The sequence below is a fragment of the Triticum aestivum genome, chromosome 1B (assembly GCF_018294505.1).
Source record: "Triticum aestivum cultivar Chinese Spring chromosome 1B, IWGSC CS RefSeq v2.1, whole genome shotgun sequence".
NCBI classification, from domain to species: Eukaryota; Viridiplantae; Streptophyta; class Magnoliopsida; order Poales; family Poaceae; genus Triticum; species Triticum aestivum.
In genome coordinates this window covers 475,830,997-475,843,073 of record NC_057795.1, presented here as the reverse complement: position 1 = coordinate 475,843,073, position 12,077 = coordinate 475,830,997, and positions in this window count along the sequence as shown.

The following is a 12,077-nucleotide window of genomic DNA, read 5'->3' as shown; positions in this document are numbered from 1 at the left end:
TCTCCAGTCGGTGTAGGCACCACAGGAACATTTTCCTGAGCTGCACTACTTTCCGGTTCAAGAGGTAGTACTTCATTGAGTTCTACTTTCCTCCCACTTACTTCTTTCGAGAGAAACTCTTTTTCTAGAAAGGATCCGTTCTTGGCAACAAAGATCTTGCCCTCGGATCTTAAGTAGAAGGTATACCCAATGGTTTCCTTAGGGTATCCTATGAAGACGGATTTTTCCGACTTGGGTTCGAGCTTTTCAGGTTGAAGTTTCTTGACATAAGCATCGCATCCCCAAACTTTTAGAAACGACAGCTTAGGTTTCTTCCCAAACCATAATTCATACGGTGTCGTCTCAACGGATTTAGACGGAGCCCTATTTAAAGTGAATGTAGCTGTCTCTAGAGCGTATTCCAAAAATGATAGCGGTAAATCGGTAAGAGACATCATAGATCACACCATATCCAATAGAGTGCGATTACGACGTTCGGACACACCGTTACGCTGAGATGTTCCAGGCGACGTGAGTTGTGAAATGATTCCACATTTTCTTAAGTGTGTACCAAATTCGTGACTTAAATATTCTCCTCCATGATCTGATCGTCAGAATTTTATCTTTCGGTCACGTTGATTCTCTACTTCATTCTGAAATTCCTTGAACTTTTCAAAGGTCTCAGACTTGTGTTTCATCAAGTAGACATACCCATATCTACTTAAGTCATCAGTGAGAGTGAGAACATAACAATATCCTCCGCGAGCCTCAACGCTCATTGGACCACACACATCAGTATGTATGATTTCCAATAAGTTGGTTGCTCGCTCCATTGTTCCGGAGAACGGAGTCTTGGTCATTTTGCCCATGAGGCATGGTTCCCATGTGTCAAATGATTCATAATCGAGAGACTCTAAAAGTCCATCAGCATGGAGCTTCTTCATGCGCTTGACACCAATGTGACCAAGGCGGCAGTGCCACAAGTATGTGGGACTATCGTTATCAACTTTACATCTTTTGGAATTCACACTATGAATATGTGTAACATTACGTTCAAGATTCATTAAGAATAAACCATTGACCATCGGGGCATGACCATAAAACATATCTCTCATATAAATAGAACACCCATTATTCTTGGATTTAAATGAATAGCCATCTCGCATTAAACGAGATCCAGATACAATGTTCATGCTCAAACTTGGCACTAAATAACAATTATTGAGGTTTAAAACTAATCCCGTGGGTAAATGTAGAGGTAGCGTGCCGACGGCGATCACATCGACCTTGGAACCATTCCCGACGCGCATCGTCACCTCGTCCTTCGCCAGTCTCCGCTTATTCCGCAACTCCTGCTGTGAGTTACAAATATGAGCAACGGCACCGGTATCAAATACCCAGGAGTTACTACGAGTACTGGTAAGGTACACATCAATTACATGTATATCACATATACCTTTAGTGTTGCCGGCCTTCTTGTCCGCTAAGTATTTGGGGCAGTTCCGCTTCCAGTGACCCTTCCCTTTGCAATAAAAGCACTCAGTCTCAGGCTTGGGTCCATTCCTTGACTTCTTCCGGCAACTGGCTTACCGGGCGCGGCAACCTCTTTGTTGTCCTTCTTGAAGTTCTTCTTACCCTTGCCCTTCTTGAACTTGGTGGTTTTATTGACCATCAACACTTGATGTTCTTTCTTGATTTCTACCTCTGCCGACATCGGCATTGAAAATACTTCAGGAATAGTTTTCACCATCCCCTGCATATTGTAGTTCATCACAAAGCTCTTGTAGCTCGGTGGGAGCGATTGAAGGATTATGTCAATGACCGCCTCGTCCGGGAGGTTAATGTCCAGCTGGGACAGGCGGTTGTGCAACCCAGACATTTTGAGTATGTGCTCATTGACAGAACTATTTTCCTCCATCTTACAACTATAGAACTTGTCGGAAACATCATATCTCTCGACCCGGGCATGAGCTTGGAAAACCATTTTCAGCTCCTCGAACATCTCATATGCTCCGTGTTGCTCAAAACGCTTTTGGAGCCCCGGTTCTAAGCTGTAAAGCATGCCGCACTGAACGAGGGAGTAATCATCAGCACGTGACTGCCAAGCGTTCATAACGTCTTGGTTCTCTGGGATGGGTGCTTCACCTAGCGGTCCTTCTAGGACATATGCTTTCTTGGCAGCTATGAGGATGATCCTCAGGTTCCGGACCCAGTCCGAATAGTTGCTGTCATCATCTTTCAGCTTGGTTTTCTCTAGGAATGCGTTGAAGTTCATGTTGACATGAGTGTTGGCCATTTGATCTACAAGACATATTTTGCAAAGATTTTAGACTAAGTTCATGATAATTAAGTTCATCTAATCAAATTATTTAATGAACTCCCACTCAGATTTGACATCCCTCTAGTCATCTAAGTGTTACATGATCCGAGTCGACTAAGCCGTGTTCGATCATCACGTGAGACGGACTAGTCATCATCGGTGAACATCTCCATGTTGATCGTATCTTCCATACGACTCATGTTCGACCTTTTAGTCTCTGTGTTCCAAGGCCATGTCTGTACATGCTAGGCTCGTCAATTTAACCCTAAGTGTTTTTGCATGTGTAAAACTGTCTTACACCCGTTGTATGTGAACATAAGAATCTATCACACCCGATCATCACGTGGTGCTTCGAAATGACGAACTTTAGCAACGGCGCACAGTTAGGGGGAACACTTTCTTGAAATTATTATAAGGGATCATCTTATTTACTATCGTCGTTCTAAGTAAACAATATGCACAAACATAATAAACATCACATGCAATTATATAGTAGTGACATGATATGGCCAATATCATATAGCTCCTTTGATCTCCGTCTTCGGGGCTCCATGATCATCTTCGTCACCGGCATGATACCATGATCTCCATCATCATGATCTCCATCATCATGTCTCCATGAAGTTGCTCGCCAACTATTACTTCTACTACTATGGCTAACGGTTTAGCAATAAAGTAAAGTAATTACATGGCGTTAATCATTGACACGCAGGTCATACAATAATTAAGACAACTCCTATGGCTCCTGCCGGTTGTCATACTCATCGACATGCAAGTCATGATTCCTATTACAAGAACATGATCTCATACATCACAATATATCATTCATCATTCATCACAACTTTTGGCCATATCACATCACAAAGCAATTGCTGCAAAAACAAGTTAGACGTCCTTTAATTGTTGTTGCATCTTTTACGTGGCTGCAATAGGGTTCTAGCAAGAACGTTTTCTTACCTACGAATAACCATGATGTGATTTGTCAAGTTCTATTTACCCTTCATAAGGACCCTTTTCATCGAATCCGCTCCAACTAAAGTGGGAGAGATAGACACCCGCTAGCCACCTTATGCAACTAGTGCATGTCAGTCGGTGGAACCTGTCTCACGTAAGCGTACGTGTAAGGTTGGTCCGGGCCGCTTCATCCCACAATACCGCTGAAGCAAGATAAGACTAGTAGTGGCAAGAAAGTTGACAACATCTACGCCCACAACAGATTTGTGTTCTACTCGTGCAATAGAGAACTACGCATAGACCTAGCTCATGATGCCACTGTTGGGAACGTTGCATAAAATAAAAAAATTCCTACGTTCACCAAGATCAATCTATGAGTTCATCTAGAAACGAGAGAGAGGAGTGCATCTACATACCCTTGTAGATCGCGAGCGGAAGCGTTCAAGAGAACGGGGTTAAGGGAGTCGTACTCGTCGTGATCCAAATCATCGGAGATCCTAGCGCCGAACGGACGGAACCTCCGCGTTCAACACACGTACGGTCAGTGTGACGTCTCCTCCTTCTTGATCCAGCAAGGGGGAAGGAGAGGTTGATGAAGATCTAGCAGCACGACGGCGTGGTGGTGGATGCAGCAGGGTTCTGGCAGGGCTTCGCCAAGCGACTACGGGAGGAGGAGGTGTAGCAAGGGGGGTAGGGAGGCGCCAGATGCCAGGGTGCGGCTGCCCTCCCACCCCCCCTCTTTATATAGGGACCCCTGGGGGGGGCGGTCCCTGGAGATGGGATCTCCCAAGGGGGACGGCGGCCAAGGGGGGTGGAGTGCCCCCCAAGGCAAGTGGAGGCGCCCCCTCCCCTAGGGTTCCCAACACTAGGCGCAGAGGAGGGCCCAGAGGGGGCGCACCAGCCCACCAGGGGCTGGTTCCCCTCCCACTTCAGCCCATGGGCCCCTCCGGGATGGGTGGCCCCACCCGGTGGACCCCCGGGACCCTTCCGATGGTCCCGGTACAATATCGGTGACCCCCAAAACTTTCCCGATGGCCGAAACTCGACTTCCCATATATAATTCTTTACCTCCGGACCATTCCGGAACTCCTCGTGACGTCCGGGATCTCATCCGGGACTCCGAACAACTTTCGGTTTGCTGCATACTCATATTCATACAACCCTAGCGTCACCGAACCTTAAGTGTGTAGACCCTACGCGTTCGGGAGACATGTAGACATGACCGAGACGGCTCTCCGGCCAATAACCAACAGCGGGATCTGGATACCCATGTTGGCTCCCACATGCTCCTCGATGATCTCATCGGATGAACCACGATGTCGAGGATTTAAGCAACCCCGTATACAATTCCCTTTGTCAATCGGTACGTTACTTGCCCGAGACTCGATCGTCGGTATCCCAATACCTCGTTCAATCTCGTTACCGGCAAGTCACTTTACTCGTACCGTAATGCATGATCCCATGACCAGATACTTGGTTACTTTGAGCTCATTATGATGATGCATTACCGAGTGGGCCCAAAGATACCTCTCCGTCATACGGAGTGACAAATCCCAGTCTTGATCCGTGTCAACCCAACAGACACTTCCGGAGATACCTGTAGTGCACCTTTATAGTCACCCAGTTATGTTGTGACGTTTGGTACACCCAAAGCACTCCTACAGTATCCGGGAGTTACACGATCTCATGGTCTAAGGAAAAGATACTTGACATTGGAAAAGCTCTAGCAAATGAACTACACGATCTTTGTGCTATGCTTAGGATTGGGTCTTGTCCATCACATCATTCTCCTAATGGTGTGATCCCGTTATCAATGACATCCAATGTCCATAGTCAGGAAACCATGACTATCTGTTGATCAACGAGCTAGTCAACTAAAGGCTCACTAGGGACATATTGTGGTCTATGTATTCACACGTGTATTACGATTTCCGGATAATACAATTATAGCATGAATAAAAGACAATTATCATGAACAAGGAAATATAATAATAATCCTTTTATTATTGCCTCTAGGGCATATTTCCAACATATATCTCTCATGAGAAATCCAAATTCTAAAAATTCCATTGATTATCTCTTGTTGGATCCTCTTATTGCCTCTTGTTAAGTTTTCTTTGGTATCACATTATGGACGAGTAATATGCTATGTGCATATTACAAGCCTAGAAAATGTGTACATTTGAGATATTGTCACTTAGAGTTGATATTATTAATTATCTTGTTCCTAGGTGACATGTTAGCTCTACAAGTTGCAATTTGCTTGTGTTTGTTGTGAAGATGATGTTGGATATCCTTGTTATCTACCACCGGGAATTATTTCCAAATACTTCTTGTCTTTTGACAATTGGTACTCACTTATGTGTGGTAGAATTTATTGATCATCTTTACATTGGTTTTTGTTTTTATTTGCCTTATCTCTTGCCAAGGATTGTGTCAACTCCCGTTGTCTTCCATACCACTTGTGGATCTTGTTAATTTCTTGTTCTTGTCTAGTGTTTTCTAGATATAGTGAAAGTGGTGATCCCACCTTGTGCATTTTGTATTCAAATGCAAATTCTCTATAATACACAACTCGTGGGGGAGCTATCCTATTTTCTTTAGAACACTCTTCTTGTGATCCTTATCAAGTGTGTTTTGGTGGACGGCAAGCCATTCTTTTTGGTACTTGTGCCATCATGAAACTTTGTAGAGGGCATGGTTTTTTTGGAACCATCCTCTCTTTAGGGAGTTTGATATCCTTCTTTTTACGTGTTTCAATGGATATCTCATTTCTTGATGTATCTTTAATGATATCTTCCAAGTGATGATTTCTCCATTTGGTATCCTTTTTCACTTGGCATTTATTTTTCATTTGGTATCGGTTCTTGAAAGTTTTGAGCATGCATATTTACTCCATGTATTTTCTTGAGCATGATTTCTTTCTTTAACCAGGGAAACTCCACCAAGTCTCAAATTGGATGAGATGTGCATGAAATTCATTTTCATATCTATATGCACATATTTATGTGGAGTTTGTCCTATGTATTAGTGTTTCTAAGTATTTGGTCCCAATGAGTTTGGATACCGTTTAGTTTGTGTTGTTCTTCTAGGAACATTTGGAGATGCATTGGATGCTCGGCTCACTCACAAGGAAGGTGTTGTCACCATGTGCTTATTGGAGTCAATCTAGGATGATCAATGAACTACTATCTACCTTCAATTGGTATCTACTACATCCTTCCAATGGTATCTCGGTAACAAGTATCATCATCTACTTCATGCACAAATTTCATGCATCAACCTTGTGTAGGTTGTATCATGGCATGTAATTCATTCTTTCCCATGATACTTGTTTCCTTTCTCAAAGCATCCCAACAATGATCTATTGTTGCTAGTTGTGATGTCTTTGTTGCTCGTGTGGTTGGAACTCATTTATATACAATAAGACCATATCTAGCCATGTGCTATGCCTTCAAGCAAATGTCTTATTGGTATATTTATGACTTCCATGTGGATATCTTATTCCTTCCTTTTTGTAACTATTTCGTGTGTGCATCCTTCTTTGTGGATTGATATCATCATGATCTTCATCTACCTAGAATCTTATACACTTGAGAGAAGTTACATCTGTAGTTGATATCCTTATTCTTTCATGCCCACCTTTCCTTGGTGGTTACGTGAAAGGATTTATCTTGAGTGTGGATCTTATATCTTGTTGCATCTTGATGCACTCTTGTGTGGTGAAGATTATTTTCATCATGCTTGTCTTTACGAGGCTTTTGCCATCTTAATTCGTATCCCTCGTCTTGATAAGGCTTTCTTTTTCTTTCTTCATCATGGGTTGTCACAAGTGTTGGTTATTCATTTTGCATTTTTAGTGTGCTTGTGAACCCATTCGCTTGTTGTGTGTGTGTGGAAAGGACATGTCTTGCACCTTGTATCTCATTTATCCAAGACTATGTTGATGCTTAATGCTCATCCTTATATTAGTCTTCTCAAGAGCTTTGCCATGACTCACACACATCTTTTTGGTTGAGCCTATTCTTAAGTTTCCTCTTTTACATGTTGTTCAACCATGTGTTTGTTGCAAGTGCTAGGCTTTGTTTCCTATATGCTAACTTGCACTTGTTATAAGTTTCTATTGATTTTGGGGGAGCTATGATCCTATTTTGTGCACTTTGTATCCAAATATAAATATTCTTATGTGTGCACAAATCATGGGGAGCTTCTCTAGTTTCTTTAGAACACTCCTTTGCTCATATCATGATATCTTTTTCATGTGGCTCATAGGAGCATTGGTCTTGTTAGTTCAATTGGTATCTTTTGATAGCTTGTTTCAATTGGTATCTTTTGATTGCCTGATTGCTTGTTTCTCTCTTTGTTATGTCTTTATGGCATATCATTCTTTAGCAATCTTTGAGCCTCAATATATTTTGTCTTCCTCCAAGTATTTAACTTTGGATACGTGTAGTGCATTCCACTCTCTTATTTAGAAATACACAATTATGGAGGAACACAATTTATATTGGCCTTCTTAGCTTTTCGCCCATTTTGGCAATCGATGCCAATGAGGGAGAAGTTTCAAAGAGTTTTATGGAAAAGTTTAGAGAGTCATCTCTTCTTGCTTTGGTTTTGTTCCTAAGCTTTTGCATCTCATACGCATGCATCTTGGTTGTTGCATTGCATGGTGATGCATAATTCCTTATATAAACTCTCTTGAAAGTGATTGTCATCAATTACCAAAATGGGGGAGATTGAAAGGACATGAGGTGCCCCCATGTGTGGTTTTGGTAATTGATGATGTTCTCTATGGACCAATGGTTGCATTGAGTTATATTTGAAGGATTTGTCCATAGGCTTTTCTTGAAGTCCATGTGTTGGTTTCAAGGAGTTTATGAGTTGACCAAGGTGTTATTAAGGAATTATCCAAAGATTGGTCATGTGAGTGTTGAGCTTATTGCAAGCATGTCTTGAAGAAGAAGATTGTGTGATCATTCATGTCTACCTTCAAGACATCATCCAAATGTAGAGAGTTGGAAAGATTCAAGGTCGATCAAGACTAAGTCAAGAGTGAATCAAGTTGATCAACATACAAAGCATACAAGATGTACCGGTGGATCAAGTGATCCCATCGTATGGTAAGCATTGTCCATTACGCTTTGTGTACTAACCCATGGTCTTCATGAGAGTTCTTTGTGGGGTTAGGTTGCGGTGTGCACGTTCAAGTGATGCATCACGAAGAGATCAAGTGCTTGAAGATTACCGTTCATTTTGGTGACAATGGACTTGTGAAAATGTTCCAAAGAGTGGCTCACCCATAGTGGAGTATGGGGGAGCAATCAACTAGTCTTCATCAAGCAAACGCAATCAAGAAAGGTGGTCCAACTTGAGGAAGTCAAGATCGTCATCATCTAGCTCAAGTGGACTTCGTGCAAGGCAAAGGTTTGCCCTTGATAGGTTTTATATTTTACCGGTCTCATGGTGATAGTTTGGAGACCGGTTTATAGGATCAATAGTCGTACTATCAAGGGGGGCTCTCAAGTGAGTAGCGTGATCGTATCCTTTGTCGAGAGATCAAACCATTGCATCCTTGCATCATCTTTCTTGATTCTTATTTGTATTTTCTTTTGAGGTTTTAGAGCTTGTGGTTATCTTCGTGATAAACTCTAGTTCATCGAAAACGGATTTCATATGCTTCTTCTATCGCGTTTTCGGTGTTAGAGGTTATACCGGTCTTTTTCGCGGAAGTGTTCTCACCATTTTCTCATGGGACTTTTCTAATTTACTTCTTATTGATATTTCTATCAAGATTGTGTCAGCCCATGTCGTTAGCTTTCCAATAAACTTGGTTTCATTGAATTCGGAGTCCGTTTGCAGAAGTTGTGGCAGTTTTGGTGTTCTGAAAAGGCTGCAGCGGTACTACCGCGGATAGGAGCGGATGTAATTTTTTACTACCGCTCTAGAGCGGTACTACCGTAGCTACTACAGCAGTAGTACCGCTCAGGAGCAAAAACTCGTCACAAGTCCAGTGGTGGTAGGCATGGATGTATTTTTTTAGTACCGCTCGCAAGCAGTAGTACCGCTACCCTTTGCGGTAGTACCGCTACCCCTAGCGGTAGTACTGTGAGGTCGAGCGGTAGTACCGCTCTGTGCGGGCTGTGAGCATAACGGTTGGATTTTTTCCCACTTATAAAAGGGGGTCTTCTTCCCCAATGAACCTTATCCTTTAAGCTCGTGTTTTCCCCCATTGTTGACCTTCTTCGAGCTTGCTAACTCTCAATCCCTCCATGGATTCTTGCTAGTTTTTGAGGGAAAAGAGAGATGAGGTCTAGATCCACATTTCCACCAATCACTTTCTCCTCTATGTGAGGGGAACCCCTTGGATCTAGATCTTGGAGTTCTTGGAATTCTCCTTCTTGTTCTTCCTCTCATTTTCTTCCCTAGCATTAGTTGCTTTGGTGGGATTTGGTAGAGAAGGACTTGGTGATACGTCTCCAACGTATCTATAATTTTTTTATTGTTCCATACTTTTATATTACCTGTTTTGGATGTTTATGGGCTTTATTTTACACATTTATATCATTTTTGGGACTAACCTACTAACCGGAGGCCCAGCCCGTATTGCTGTTTTTTTTTGCCTATTTCAGTATTTCGAAGAAAAGGAATATCAAACGGAGTCCAAACGGAATGAAACCTTCGGGAGCGTGATTTTTGGAACAAACGTGATCCAGAGGACTTGGAGTGCAAGTCAAGAAGCTGCCGAGGCGGCCACAAGGGTGGAGCCCCCTCCTACGGGGCACGCCCCTCGGGCGGCCACCGACGTACTTCTTCCTCCTATATATACCCACGTACCCTAAAAACATCGGAGGAGCCACCGAAACACAATTTCCACCGTTGTAACCTTCTGTATCCGTGAGATCCCATCTTGGAGCCTTCACCGGCGCTCCGCCGGAGGGGGAATCGGCCACGGAGGGCTTCTACATCAACACCATAGCCCCTCCGATGAGTTGTGAGTAGTTTACCACAGACCTTCGGGTCCATAGTTATTAGCTAGTTGGCTTCTTCTTCTTTTTTGGATCTCAATACCATGTTCTCCCCCTCTCTTGTGGAGATCTATTTGATGTAACTCTTTTTGCGGTGTGTTTGTCGAGATCCGATGAATTGTGGGTTTATGATCAAGTTTATCTATGAGAAATATTTGAATCTCCTCTGAATTCTTTTATGTATGATTGAGTTATCTTTGCAAGTCTCTTCGAATTATCAGTTTGGTTTGGCCTACTAGATTGATCTTTCTTGCAATGGGAGAAGTGCTTAGCTTTGGGTTCAATCTTGCGGTGTCCTTTCCCAATGACAGCAGGGGCAGCAAGGCACGTATTGTATTGTTGCCATCGAGGATAAAAGATGGGGTTTATATCATATTCCATGAGTTTATCCCTCTATATCATGTCATCTTTCTTAATGTGTTACTCTGTTCTTATGAACTTAATACTCTAGATGCATGCTGGATAGCAGTCGATGTGTGGAGTAATAGTAGTAGATGCAGGCGGGAGTCGGTCTACTTGTTGCGGACGTGATGCCTATATACATGATCATGCCTAGATAATCTCATAATTATTCGTTTTTCTATCAGTAATTTGTTCACCCGCCGTAATACTTATGCTATCTTGAGAGAAGCCACTAGTGAAACCTATGGCCCCCGGTTCTATCTTTTATCATATAAGCTTTCAATCTACTTTTATTTGCATCTTTACTTTTCTAATATATATCATAAAATACCAAATAAATATTTATCTTATCATACTATCTCTATCAGATCTCACTTTCGCAAGTGGACGTGAAGGGATTGACAATCCCTCTATCGTGTTGGTTGCGAGTTTTTTGTTTGTTTGTCTAGGTGCGTGGGACTTTTGAGGAGCCTCCTACTGGATTGATACCTTAGTTCTCAAAAACTGAGGGAAATACTTATGCTACTATTGCTGCATCACCCTTTCCTCTTCAAGGAAAACCAACGCAAGCTCAAGATGTAGCACTTGGGCACTCCATGTGCCCTTGCCACTGCATTTGGTGCATCGGTTTGAGTTCTCCAAGGTGATACGTGGAAGTTACAAGTTGAGAAGCTTATTACTCTTGGGTGCTTGGTCCCTTGAGCTTGTTCCTCTTGGGTGCTTGGGCGCCCTAGATGGTTGGTGGTGTTCGGAGCTCAATCATTATGGTTTAAAGCTCCGGGCAAGCGTCGGGGTCTCCAATTAGGTTGTGGAGATCGCCCCGAGCAATTTGATGGGTACCGGTGACCGCCCCCAAGGGTTGCCAAAGTGTACGGGTTCGGTGACCGGCCCCAAGGGTTGCCATTTGTACGGGTTCGGTGACCGCCCTAAAGGGTCCCTTAGTGGAATCACGACATCTTGCATTGTGCGAGGGCGTGAGGAGATTACGGTGGTCCTAGTGGCTTCTTGGGGAGCAATGTGCCTCCACACCGCTCCAAATGGAGATTAGCATCTGCAAGGGTGTGAACTTCGGGATACATCGTCATCTCCGCGTGCCTCGGTTATCTCTGACCCGAGCTCTTTACTTATGCACTTTACTTTGTAATAGCCATATTGTCTCTTGTCATATATCTTGCTATCACTTAGTTGTTTATCTTGCTTAGCATAAGTTGTTGGTGCACATAGGTGACCCTAGTTGTTGTAGATTTTGTGCTTGACAAATTAACCGATAGGTTTATTCCGCATTTGTTCAAGCCTAAACCGTAATTATTTTAAAGCGCCTATTTACCCCCCCCCCCTCTAGGCGACATCCACTATCTTTCAACGTGCTTCTTTGGAACTTAAGTCCTTATTATATT